This window comes from Drosophila suzukii, unplaced genomic scaffold (assembly GCF_043229965.1).
Source record: "Drosophila suzukii unplaced genomic scaffold, CBGP_Dsuzu_IsoJpt1.0 scf_6, whole genome shotgun sequence".
Taxonomy (NCBI): domain Eukaryota; kingdom Metazoa; phylum Arthropoda; class Insecta; order Diptera; family Drosophilidae; genus Drosophila; species Drosophila suzukii.
This window is the reverse complement of record NW_027255938.1, coordinates 2,390,563-2,403,195: the sequence shown is the minus strand read 5'-3', so window position 1 is coordinate 2,403,195 and position 12,633 is coordinate 2,390,563. Positions and strand designations below refer to the sequence as shown.

At 46.2% G+C, this 12,633-nt stretch overlaps 1 protein-coding gene across 1 annotated transcript in view; it reads right to left on the bottom strand.

The window, feature by feature from the left end:
* Nucleotides 1–12,633, bottom strand: part of LOC139355016 (putative leucine-rich repeat-containing protein DDB_G0290503) — a 235,034-nt gene that overhangs the window by 94,027 nt on the left and 128,374 nt on the right. The gene's annotated exons all lie outside the window — the stretch shown is intronic.

Below are 12,633 nucleotides of genomic sequence, written 5' to 3'. Positions count from 1 at the left end.
ATCTTTCCGTTCCCGTAGTCCAGCTAAAACCACCTTCAACAGTTCGTGAGCTGAGGCAGTACCTAGGCGTGGCTTCATGGTACCGTCCTTTTGTACCGGACTTTGAGCGCATCGTCAAGCCACTCAATGACCTTCTCCTAAGAGGCGTAAAATGGAAGTTGACGCAGGACCACTAACAAGCTTTCGAGGAGGTGAAGGCAAGGCTTGTGTTGGCGCGTCCGGATTTCGTTAGGACATTCACTTTGCAAACGCAGGATACGGAAACGGAAACGCAGGATACGTGGTAGTCGGCGATCTGTCCAGTCAGCCATGCCGGAAACTCTACGGAGAGCAAAAGAGGCTATGTCGAGTGCTGAGTGTAACTGGATCAGAGACATGCGAGAGAAGATGATGGAGAAGGCGCAGAAATTTTCTGACTATGTGTTTGAGGGCGAAACTCTGTACAGGCAGATCCCGCACAGAGCTGGCAACAAAGATGTGGTGGCTCGGAAACTATGCGTTCCGCAAGAGCTAAGAGAAGCAGTCTTGCAGGAGAAACACGACTCACCCGCGGCCGGTCATGTAGAAGGCCTAAAAGCAATTGCCCGACTAGCAGCACGGTACTACTGGCCAGGAATGCAAAGAGACGCAAGAGCATACGAGCGCAAGTGCGAGGATTGCCTGAAATTTAAACCTAAACAGAGGCAAGACGCAGGAAAAAATGCTGACACGATTCTCGTAAGAGCCATGGGCAACAGTGTGCGTAGACTTTGTCGGACCGCTGCCGAGATCGAAGCATGGCAAACAGGTGCTGTTGGTTCTGATCGATCGTTTTTCAAAATGGACAGAGTTACGTACAGCGACGGCAGAAACCCTTTAGAAGGCATTTTGAGAACGCATAATCGCAAGATTCGGCGTACCGAAAGTTATAATCACGCACAACGGGCTGCAGTTCACCAGTCGAGCATTCAAAAAGTTCCTAGGCGATATGGGAATTAAACAGCAGTTCACGGCACTGTGTACTCCCCCAGAGAAAGCGACGGAGCGCGCCAATCGGACGGACAAAACGATGGTAGCACGGCTTGTCGGACAATATTAGAGAAACTGGGACGAAAGTTAGAGATTATACGGAAGGGAACGCGGAAAAATTGTAGGAAATCTTTGAAGTGGTTAGACGAAGACGACGGAGACAATGGAACCCGCTTGCTTATAGGACCCGTGAGAAGTGGAAAGATTTGTCAGTCAATTAGCTGTCTACCTTGACTTCTATGGAGTCGTTCTTTAAGAAGAGGTGCAGAATGATAAAAAGAACTTGTATGTAGCCTTGGAATTTCAGACACTAGGTCAGCAAGTCGAAAAAGCGTGATTTGATACTCGCTACTAACGCCAATCATCCTGTATGCCTATTTTGCGAAGCTAGAGATAATTTTATGCCGAAGGGCTTTCGTTTCTTAAACTTAAGTAAGAGACTTCGCTTTAGAGAACCAAAGAAATTCCACGTTTGCCTTGTGAGGATGCGTGAAACACACCTTCCACATTTCGCCACTTCTATTCTTTCCGCCACGAAGGCATACAATTGGAGATCACGCCACGAAGACCATTTATTTATAAGTTATAATATATAATATAATTATAATATAAGACGTTACGCCACGAAGGCAATTTATTTAAGTTCAAACTAGAAGCTAAGCTTATCCGATTTAAATATTGCGCGCACCAGGGCTGGAAAACCACCCAGTGTTGGTCAACCGAGGGCCAACAGCTGATAGTGCCGATAGCGATAGGCGGGAGGTTCGATAAGAAACTGTGTTGGGAAACGAAGAAACCCGGCAAACCGGGCTTACATGCGGCCGCAAGGGCGGAAGCTCGCGCTCATTCTCGAATGGCAGCCAAGTCGATCAGACCTAGGAGCGGACTTCAACCCGGAGTGGTACAGCGGCACGCGCGTCGGCACGCCGGATCCAAGGAGTAAGTGGGACAGACAATAGCGATCAGACTCAGTGCGAGTAGGGGTAGTAGTAGTAGTACTAGCGAATAATAAAGACAAGAGAGAATGAGGAAGTATGTGTCCGTGTGAATTTGTGCATTTTTCGGGAACCCACGTGCAGTGATTTGTTCTGGTCGGGAATCGTGTTGCGCCAGAGAAGCTTACTCAGTGCAAACGACCACCCGATCGCCCACAAGGAGCATAGGATCGCCTCTGGCCACCCTCTCCTGGGAACCCCGCCCCAAATACGGTTTAGGTAGTCGCGAGCCACGTGCAGTGATCTGTGCCGGTCGGGAATCGTGTTGCGCCAGAGAAGCTTACTCAGTGCAAACGACCACTCGATCGACCACAGGGAGCACAGGGAAGGGTCGCCTCCGGCCATCCTCCCCTCGGATCCCTACCCCCTACCCCAGTAGCTTGTGAGTCGCACATCCAGGGGGGAACGGCCACGCCGTCCAGTTTTGTTGGTATTTTCTCAGGGATCGGCTACGCCGCTCGTTTCGTTAGTATTTTCGCCGGGAGCAGCCCCGCCCTCCACTATACCTTTCGGGTGCCGTGTTGCGCTAGAGCTGCTTACTCGGTGCAACGCGGATACTCTGGCCTCCTTTCCCCACAAATCCCCGCGGCAACTCCCCGTCCAGTTTCGTCCCAATACTTTCTACAAATTTAACTGTAGAGGACCCTGGCCGGACTGAGTTTTATCCCAGCCCATGAAAAAGGTCCTTACAGCCTCAACTGTTTGGGCGATGCCCCTTGCAGCAATATAAATCGACTCATTGTCGATATGGTCCTTACCATCTACTTCATCATGCTCACAATTATTAACGCATAATCACTTAATGTACCCTCCACCAAAACCCTCAAAAATTGTGCCGACGGATTACGTGTTGCTTCCAACTGCTATAATCTAGGTAAAGAATAAAATTGGTGCATTTATTGCTTGTCGAGCTATTTAACACTTAGCCTTTTAGTTAAACTGCATAGCCTCGCATCTTGCTAGCCAATTTAATTTGAAACAGAAACATTTGCATACACTCATTTCTGGGGTCGAGCAATCTTCCATGAACTCGGATAATGCAGTCTATATCTTAGCGCAGTCGAGCGTCATTCACAACAGCCAATCTTTAAAAAACCAAACTTGGTTGGATAGTTTCTGGAGGGATGCCGAGTTGGCCAAATCATTAATCAGTCCTAGCAGCCATTATCAAGAATCGTACTGATCATTCTGACGATGACACTCTTGCCGCAATAGTGAAGCGATATTGAGAAATTGAGTACTTTGGCATCCTTGTTACTGGAAGACTTGCGATGCGAACAGAAATGGTCAATATGCTGTTCGTCTCTTGTCCACTTCGGCCAGAAAGCTCAGTATTCGGCATATCTACAGGAGTACATCAACTTAGGACATACGTCTCTGTTCTCAAAGGACCCAGCAGTACCCCTGCTCTTCTTGTCTGACCATTGTGTACATAAGCAAGAAGTACAAGCACAACGCTTCGTGTCGTCTTCGATGGGAATGCTAAAACGACTTATAGTAGCTCTCTAAACGACATACTTCTTGCTGGGCCAACAACACAGCAAACAAATTTTAAAATGCTGCTTCGCTTTAGGTTTTTCAAAGTAGCCCTTTGTGGAAACATCTGGAAGATGTTTCGTCTGGCAAAAGAACTCCACGGATGAGATGAGTGTTTATAAACTAAACACGGTGACTTATGACACAAGGTCAGCTGCCTTTTTGACTATAAGAGCCATGCATCAGCTATCTTATGATAAAGAGGAATAATTTCCAATAGGGTTTTCTATGTGGATGATTTTGTCTCTGGTGGGGCTTCAATTGGAGGAGGTGAGAAAAATTCGTCGTCAGAGAAAGGAGCTGCTGTCGCGAGGCCACTTTCCAATCCGTAAATGGTGTTTGAATGAGTCTAGTGCCCTCGAAGGGAAACCTAATCACAACAAAGAACAGCTAATAAAATTTCACGATGGAACAGATATCGCCAAGGCATTGGAACTAGCCTGGGACCATCTTCTAATCACGTCTTATTTAATTTCTCCCAAATTTCGTCTGATCGTCGAGTTACCAAACGGATTGCACTGTCAACAATAACCAAATTCAATGATCCGCTCGGTTTAATAACACCAATCGTTACAAAATCGAAAATATTTTTGTAATCCCTATAGAGTGATAAAGTGGATTGATATGACACATTGCCTGAGTGTATTCTTTCGTCATTGGGGGAGTTGACCTCTCAGTTGTCGATTACCCAGAACCTTAAAGATCCACGATTTGTAATAAAACAGCAGGCTCCTGTCGAGTTGCATGGATTTTGCGATGCAAGCCTAGCAGCTTAATGTGCGTGCTTATACTTGCGGTCGGAATCATTGGTATCAAGCGCGCTATCATTGCTGGTCTGACTCGGCATCATAATCCAACAAGCTTAGTCCAAAAAAAATTTATGGAGCATTCTCTCTGGTCTACTGGACCTATATTCCTTCTGCAAAGTACAGAACAAGATATTCCAGAGTGTCATTCTCCAGTTCTAATAGGAACCGTGTGTAATGACATTTCCTTTAATTCCAATTATCTTAACTCTTTTGATATGTTGCAGCGGGTATCTGTGTCCATTTGTCGGTTCATTTCAAATTGCAGAGCCACATCTTCATATTCGATAGGCCACCTAAGCGATGAAGAAATCAATAAGGGAGCTAGTTCTTCTGAGGAGCATACAAAAGGTTCTCCTAACCAAAGAGTATGAAGTTATTAGCCAGGGCAAGCCGTGTCCACAGACGAGTAAGCTCTAATCTCTGAGACCAATACTGGGCTCCGATAGATATCTTCGTGTTGGTGGAAGGTTACAGAACGCAAACTTGGACTATACCCAAGGATCATACAGTCACCAAGGCAATTATCGTCTACTTTTATGAAAAATACTTACACGCAGGATCACAGGCGTTCCTTGTCGTGTTACGGCAAAGGTATTGGCGATTTGGAGGTCGCAAGTTCGCAGCTAGCGTAATTAACAAGTGCGTCAGATGTTAGCTGGTGAAGCTTTTGACTTGGGAGCATATATTGGGTAACTTGCCAGCGGATCGAGTTCGGCCTAACGAAGTATTTCATACCACTGGAGTGGACTATTGTGGGCCATTCTATCTTAAGGCAGAGACCCAGAAAAAGCCGTCTTTGTCTGCTTCTCTACAAAGGCTGCTCACTTGGAAGTCGTTCGAGACCTCACAACGGAATCATTCATTGCTGCTAAGAGAAGATTCATCAGTCTAAGGGACAGTCCGAGTACCATCTGGAGTGACAATGCAACCAACATTGTCTTTTCTTAAGAAAATCACACTCCGTGTGTGTGATTGATTGGAAGTTGCTGTTGATTTTTTTACAGAGACGTCGGGGCATCCATTTTATACCTTGATGAATTGGGAACTCTTGCAAATTAATTTTCTGCCATATTTAGCTCCCGTCCGCTCTGTCCAATTGCAGAAACCGCTGAAAATCTGGAGCAGCGACTATTTTTCCTTGCTTCAGGTAAGGAGCAACTGGCGCTTCGACACACCTAACATTAAGGTCGTCAGCATCGTGTTGCTAAAAGAGGACAACATTCCACCTTTGAAATGGCAGCTTGGGTGCATTCAACACACAATAACCTGAGAGGACAACATTTTTAGAGTAGCTATGGTTCGTACCGTTACAGGTCTTATCAAAAGAGCCGTCGCCAAATTAGCCGTGCTGCCCGTCGATTCCCGTATAATTGGAATCGTACCTCTTCCAACTGGGAGAGTATTTTCGCATCAGGCCGCCTGCACCTAGTCGTGCTCGTAGGTGTGCCAACCGAACCTGCAGCGCCCTTGTGCGCTCTTAACCCTTTGCCTCTCTCTTCGCTTCTTATCTCGCTAAATCTGTCGCGTTATCTATTCAGCCAAACTACTTGTAAGCATATCCATATAAGTAAACCTCGAAATTATCTCCGAACTTTCTTTAATAAACAGGGCATATATATTTGATTGAACCTATCGTGCGTTTTATTTTTATGTACTACCATAAAAGTGGAAAATTCATTGTCTTCCCCATATACTGGCAACTCTTTCAGTGAACGGTCGTGTTTTTGTCTTGCGCTCCGAATTTTTGTTCTTTTTGTCCATAAACCATCGGGGTTTAATTAATATTTTCATACGTCTATATAACTTTTTGTGTGCCTAACAATATCCGTTTGCTTCGCGAGTGCATAGTGATTGTTTTGTGTTTAAATGAACAAAATTAGTTTGCACGTCTAATCTCTGTGCAGTGTTTGTTGTTATTGTTTTTTTTCTAATTGCCTTCTTCTTTTCTTCCAAACGCTGTTTGGAGCGGTAATTGTCTAAACGGTAGTTACCCGCTCTCCCGCACTCCCGCATATAACTTTGTTTTTGGAACATCTAAAACTTACGCTCCCCCAGCTCACTTACTCCCGCTCATTCTCTCCCGCTCTCTAACTCTCTCTCTTACTTGCGTAGCTTTATTCTCTTGGCACTGTGGTTCGGAATATCGCTATAATGGCTGTCTGCAATTTAAAGAAATGCAAGTCGTTAATTTCGGCTGGTCAACAGAGCATTCCGTGCCATTCGTGTGAGAATATTTTTCATGCAAAATGCCTTGGCTATTCGAGCCTGGTACGCGATGCAATCGACATGAGAAGTGGCTTGCGCTACTATTGTGATGAGTGCATTGCTTATGAAACCCAGGCACTCTCTATAAGGTGGCTTACAAAAAGCACTGTTACGGAATTAGTCCGGAACAGCCGTAGAAATACAGCTCATTAGCCGTATGCTATCTGAGCCCGATTCTCCTAAGTGTAAAAAGAACGCGGTCGATAGACAACCCACGGTAGCCGCTAGTGTAACTCTCTCTGGCGATCCGGGGCCTGCAGCACAGCAGACCGCCGCACAAATGGTACTGAGATGGAAAGCTAAAAAAGATTCGGTTTCCGAATGCAAAGGAAGCGAGATTTTGCCGCATGAGACGCCCGAAAAATCTGTTATAAACAATACAATAATAATTCCAACGCCGCGTGTTGACTTAACGTCCGGAGTACCGACTGAAACTGGTAGTGCAGCCGTAAATGCCGTAGTACCAAAACCTGTCACATGCGTGGTACCTAAAACAGTCACCTGTGTACCGCAGCGGAAACAAATTTTTGTTTCTCGGCTAAATCCTGACCTTTCATCCCTGGATATTGCGGCCTATACCCGTAAAAAAGTTCAGGTTGATGATCTAAAGGTTGAACGATTTAATTTTCCATATGCTAGGGAAGTATCATATTTTAAGATCGGTGTTCCCTGTGCTCATTTTGCTACTATGTTCTCAGCCAATTTTTGGCTTGTTGGCATTTTTGTTAAAGAGTACGAAGCTAAAAAAAAGAAAATTCGTTCAAAGGAAGTTGGAAATCCCTTAAAGAGCCATCCACATCTACATCCTCATCTATATCGAAAAACTAGACTCTTTTCTTCAGCATTCTTATCAGAATACAAGAGGTTTAGAAAGTAAGTTGACCAAATTGTATACTGATAGTTCTTCCTTGTCTTCCCATGTTATTGCTTTTACTGAAACCTGGTTAAAACCGGAAATTCTAAGTTCAGGAGTTTTTCAAAGTAAGTACACAACTTACAGGCTTGATCGTCCGTCCCGACGTGGAGGTGGAGTTTTAATTGCAGTTGACTCAGAATTAACGTCTGAAGTAATAACGTCCGACGAAATAAATGACATTGAATTTCTGTGTATTAAACTATCCCTTCCGGGTATTTCTATATACATAACATGTTCATATATTCCGCCGTCATCGGAATTCCCAATATATGCGAATCATCTTTCCGCTATCCAGTTTATTTCAAGTAAACTATCAGATAGGGATCAGTTAATAGTTTAAGGTGACTTTAATATACCTAGGGCGACATGGTCAACCGTCGAAACCTCAAATATATTGTTACCTTCAACGCAGCATGATTTTCTTGACGGTTTGCTTGATATTTCATTGTCTCAAGTAAATTATGTTTTAAATTTCTTAGGACGATTACTATTACATATTAAACGAAGTTTTTGATACATGCGTTCCTACGTATTATCCTACAATTTCAAACCAACCTCCGTGGTTTAACCAAGAGCTGGCACGACCTAAAAATGTAAAGTCTAGACTCTACAAAAAGATTACAGCTTCAGGTTCACAAGCTGCCTTTTCCCGATACTTAAGTGCTCGGTCTGATTTCACCGTGCTTAACGCCTAGTGTTATAAAAACTATTTATCTCGTTGCAAGACCAAGTTTACACTGGATCCAAAACAGTTTAATAATATTATTAACACAAAGCGTAAGTCTTCTAGTTACCCATCATCACTTAAATTTGAAAATTTAGCGCAGACGAACGAATCACCCGGCTGCCGGTAATGTCTTCTGGCGTCGCTGCCGATGTCCTTCCTGTCTTGCGTGTCCTTGGGCAACCTCCGTTCCCGGACATGCCGAGCCACTGGGCTTCTCCAGCACAACGCCTCTTGAATGCCTCAACGGGTCGATCGCTCGCCGTTCCTGACTGGTAGCTTGGCGTTTCTGGCACTCGGGGTTTTGGGCAGTTGCTGTTCGGAAACTTCGCCGGTAATCGCAGGGCTCTCCAGGCCAACGCCTCTTAAAACCACAAATCGATCCACCCCTCTTCCTTCACGCCAGGTCCAGCTTGGTCGTGCAAGGTACGCTGGCTCTTAGATAACTTTCCTCCACGAGCTCACGGTTCCTCGTCGTAGGCCTCTTTCGCTTGACTCTGATAGACCCGCAGGGCGATTCGCCAGGGTGTGGTCGTGACAAAGTTGGAAGCCAAACGCCTTGACTTAGCCGTGTGATGCCTTCCGGACCTCAGCCACTTGGTTCTCAATTCGGAGATTCCTGATGTCCCAATCCCGAACGTCTCGACGTGGCGATCTTGCTTTTTGTATGCTTCCCACGGCGCTGCTTCCGACGACTCGCCTGTTCACTTTGGTATCTTGACTGATCTTGGCCCGCTGAATCTCCCTACTCCGGGTCCAAGGTCCGTGACTCCTGTTTGACCCACTTGTCCTTTACGCACAGCTTCCAGCCGAGGTTCTGCCCACTGCTGCCGTCCCGCTAGTTCCCGTGATGCTGTGTGCCGCTCCGCTGCCGAGGTGTGACACTTCTTCTCCCGGTCCAAATTTCACGGCAGAGTCCAAGGTTCGGTGAAGTTCCGTTATCCCCTTTTGCACACGGCACTCTTGCTCTGCCCGCCCAGTCTCCACTCTCTCAGTCGCCGCTCATTGGTCTCCAAACTCTCTTCTTCTCGCCACTCATTGGTCTCCAAACTCTCTTCTTCTCCAACCTTGGTCTCCAAACTCTCTTCCTCTCCAACCGCTTCTCGCCACGTTACTACGCGAATTCTCCGCGTATCTGGTAAGCGGCCGCCAATCTGTTGCTGCTGCTGCTGAGAATTGTGGGGATTTATTCAACTCCTCACATTCCCCCCATAATTCGGGAAACATTCAAAAGCTCGTTCCTACTCTCCGGCGTGTTCTTGCATATCCTAGCCTTCGAGTCCTTGTGACGCTCCTGCAGATTCCCCAGGCGCTCCCTCGTTGCTCCCTAGTTGTTCCCTCGTTGCTCCCTCGATGCTCCCTCGACGCTTTTAAATCCATTGAGTTCCTACAGCTGGTCATCCTCCTCGTAGCAACTTCAAATCTCCCGCGCCGATATTTCACATGTGCACATATCTATGCGTGCTCGATGTTTCATCGACTATCGACACCGACAGTAAGGCGTTGCCACCTGCCCGTTGCGATATTTTCACCTTTTGCTGATATTTCCATTTTGCGTGTGCCCATCGATCGCACCTTCGTCTAGTGCCAATCGATCGCCTATCGAGGCGCCCCCTTCCCTGGCGCATGGTGATTTTGCAACTTTCGATCTGCCCGCACAGCTTTTGGCTGATTTGACTTTTCCATTTTATTCTCTCAGCTCCCTCCAGCTTATGCCGCTCGTTGTCCTTAACCCCAAGTTCAATGGCCCCAGCGGCTTTTGAATAGCGTTTGGCCTTCGTTTGCAGCAGGGCTTTTCTGCCCTAGGTGAGTTGCACTTTTGGTTGAACCGGCATTTACTTCTCTTTCATTGTAGGGTTCGCACGTGTTTTTTTCCTGTTAGCTGTTGGTGCTATGCGTGCTTCTGTCTTGTGTGACGAGCTGGATACGGTGTAGATCTGATTCTGCACCGTCCTCACCAACACCTCCTCAACAACTAGACGAGCTCGTCCGGCGCATTCCGTATAGAATCTCCGGATGCTACGGTGTGTGTCTGGACTGCGCGACTTGTTTTGCTTGACTCCCTCCGCGCATACTCCGTTCTACGTGGCGTAATCGGATAACTCTGGCTCGCGCCCGACGCTGAATCCTGTTGCCTTGCGGGTGGATCCCTAAACGTTACCCGTATCCTTGTGCCGTCCTCGTAAGTGTCCTTTCCGCCTGGCGTAATCACGGATGACTTTGGCCAATGCCCAACGCTGGATCCTGTTGCCTGTCGGTCTGGATCGCCATCCATCCTTGTGGCGTCCTTGTAAGTGTCCTTTCCGCCTGGCGTAATCGCGGATGACTCTGGCAAATGGCCGACGCTGAATCCTGTTGCCTTGCGGTCGGGATCACCAACCATCCTTATCCACGATCTTGTGACCTATCCTTATGATTATCCCTTCTGCGTGGCGTGTGGATGTCTCTTGCTTAGGCCTGACGCATAATCCTGTGGCCTCGCAGTGTGGATCAATGTGAAATCCTTATCCATGTCCTTGTGACCTCTTGTTAGTCATCTGATGTGTCTGCCGTCTGCTCGTTTTGTTGTTGCTTGAGCTCGCCAACATGAACGGTCCGTTCTTTCTTTGAATGTATGTGACGTATTATGCAGATTACCGGAGAGACGAAATCTACAACCTGGTAAGGGCCATCGTACCTCGGGGCTAGTTTCAAAGTGAATCTTTCAGCCGCTTTGGACAGGTGGTGTTCCTTGGCCCATACTACGTCGCCCGGCGCTGCTGTCCATTGCCTCCTTCTCAGATTATAGTGTCTGGCTTGGTCCTGGGATGCCTTTTCCATATTTCGACGTACGATCTCAAATACCTCCTTCAGCTTGCTGGCGTTTTCCTCAAGGGTCTCCGTAGCTCGTACAGTGCTTAAGGTCTCCTTATTATATAGGCTGCTGGGTAGACGCGATTCCCTGCCCTTAATTAATATTTTCATACGTCTATATAACTTTTTGTGTGCCTAACAATATCCGTTCGCTTCGCGAGTGCATAGTGATTGTTTTGTGTTTAAATGAACAAAATTAGTTTGCACGTATAATCTCTGTGCAGTGTTTGTTGTTATTGTTTTTTTTCTAATTGCCTTCTTCTTTTCTTCCAAACGCTGTTTGGAGCGGTAATTGTCTAAACGGTAGTTACCCGCTCTCCCGCACTCCCGCATATAACTTTGTTTTTGGAACATCTAAAACTTACGCTCCCCCAGCTCACTTACTCCCGCTCATTCTCTCCCGCTCTCTAACTCTCTCTCTTACTTGCGTAGCTTTATTCTCTTGGCACTGTGGTTCGGAATATCGCTATAATGGCTGTCTGCAATTTAAAGAAATGCAAGTCGTTAATTTCGGCTGGTCAACAGAGCATTCCGTGCCATTCGTGTGAGAATATTTTTCATGCAAAATGCCTTGGCTATTCGAGCCTGGTACGCGATGCAATCGACATGAGAAGTGGCTTGCGCTACTATTGTGATGAGTGCATTGCTTATGAAACCCAGGCACTCTCTATAAGGTGGCTTACAAAAAGCACTGTTACGGAATTAGTCCGGAACAGCCGTAGAAATACAGCTCATTAGCCGTATGATATCTGAGCCCGATTCTCCTAAGTGTAAAAAGAACGCGGTCGATAGACAACCCACGGTAGCCGCTAGTGTAACTCTCTCTGGCGATCCGGGGCCTGCAGCACAGCAGACCGCCGCACAAATGGTACTGAGATGGAAAGCTAAAAAAGATTCGGTTTCCGAATGCAAAGGAAGCGAGATTTTGCCGCATGAGACGCCCGAAAAATCTGTTATAAACAATACAATAATAATTCCAACGCCGCGTGTTGACTTAACGTCCGGAGTATCGACTGAAACTGGTAGTGCAGCCGTAAATGCCGTAGTACCAAAACCTGTCACATGCGTGGTACCTAAAACAGTCACCTGTGTACCGCAGCGGAAACAAATTTTTGTTTCTCGGCTAAATCCTGACCTTTCATCCCTGGATATTGCGGCCTATATCCGTAAAAAAGTTCAGGTTGATGATCTAAAGGTTGAACGATTTAATTTTCCATATGCTAGGGAAGTATCATATTTTAAGATCGGTGTTCCCTGTGCTCATTTTGCTACTATGTGCTTAGCCAATTTTTGGCTTGTTGGCATTTTTGTTAAAGAGTACGAAGCTAAAAAAAAGAAAATTCGTTCAAAGGAAGTTGGAAATCCCTTAAAGAGCCATCCACATTTACATCCTCATCTATATCGAAAAACTAGACTCTTTTCTTCAGCTTTCTTATCAGAATACAAGAGGTTTAGAAAGTAAGTTGACCAAATTGTATACTGATAGTTCTTCCTTGTCTTCCCATGTTATTGCTTTTACTGAAACCT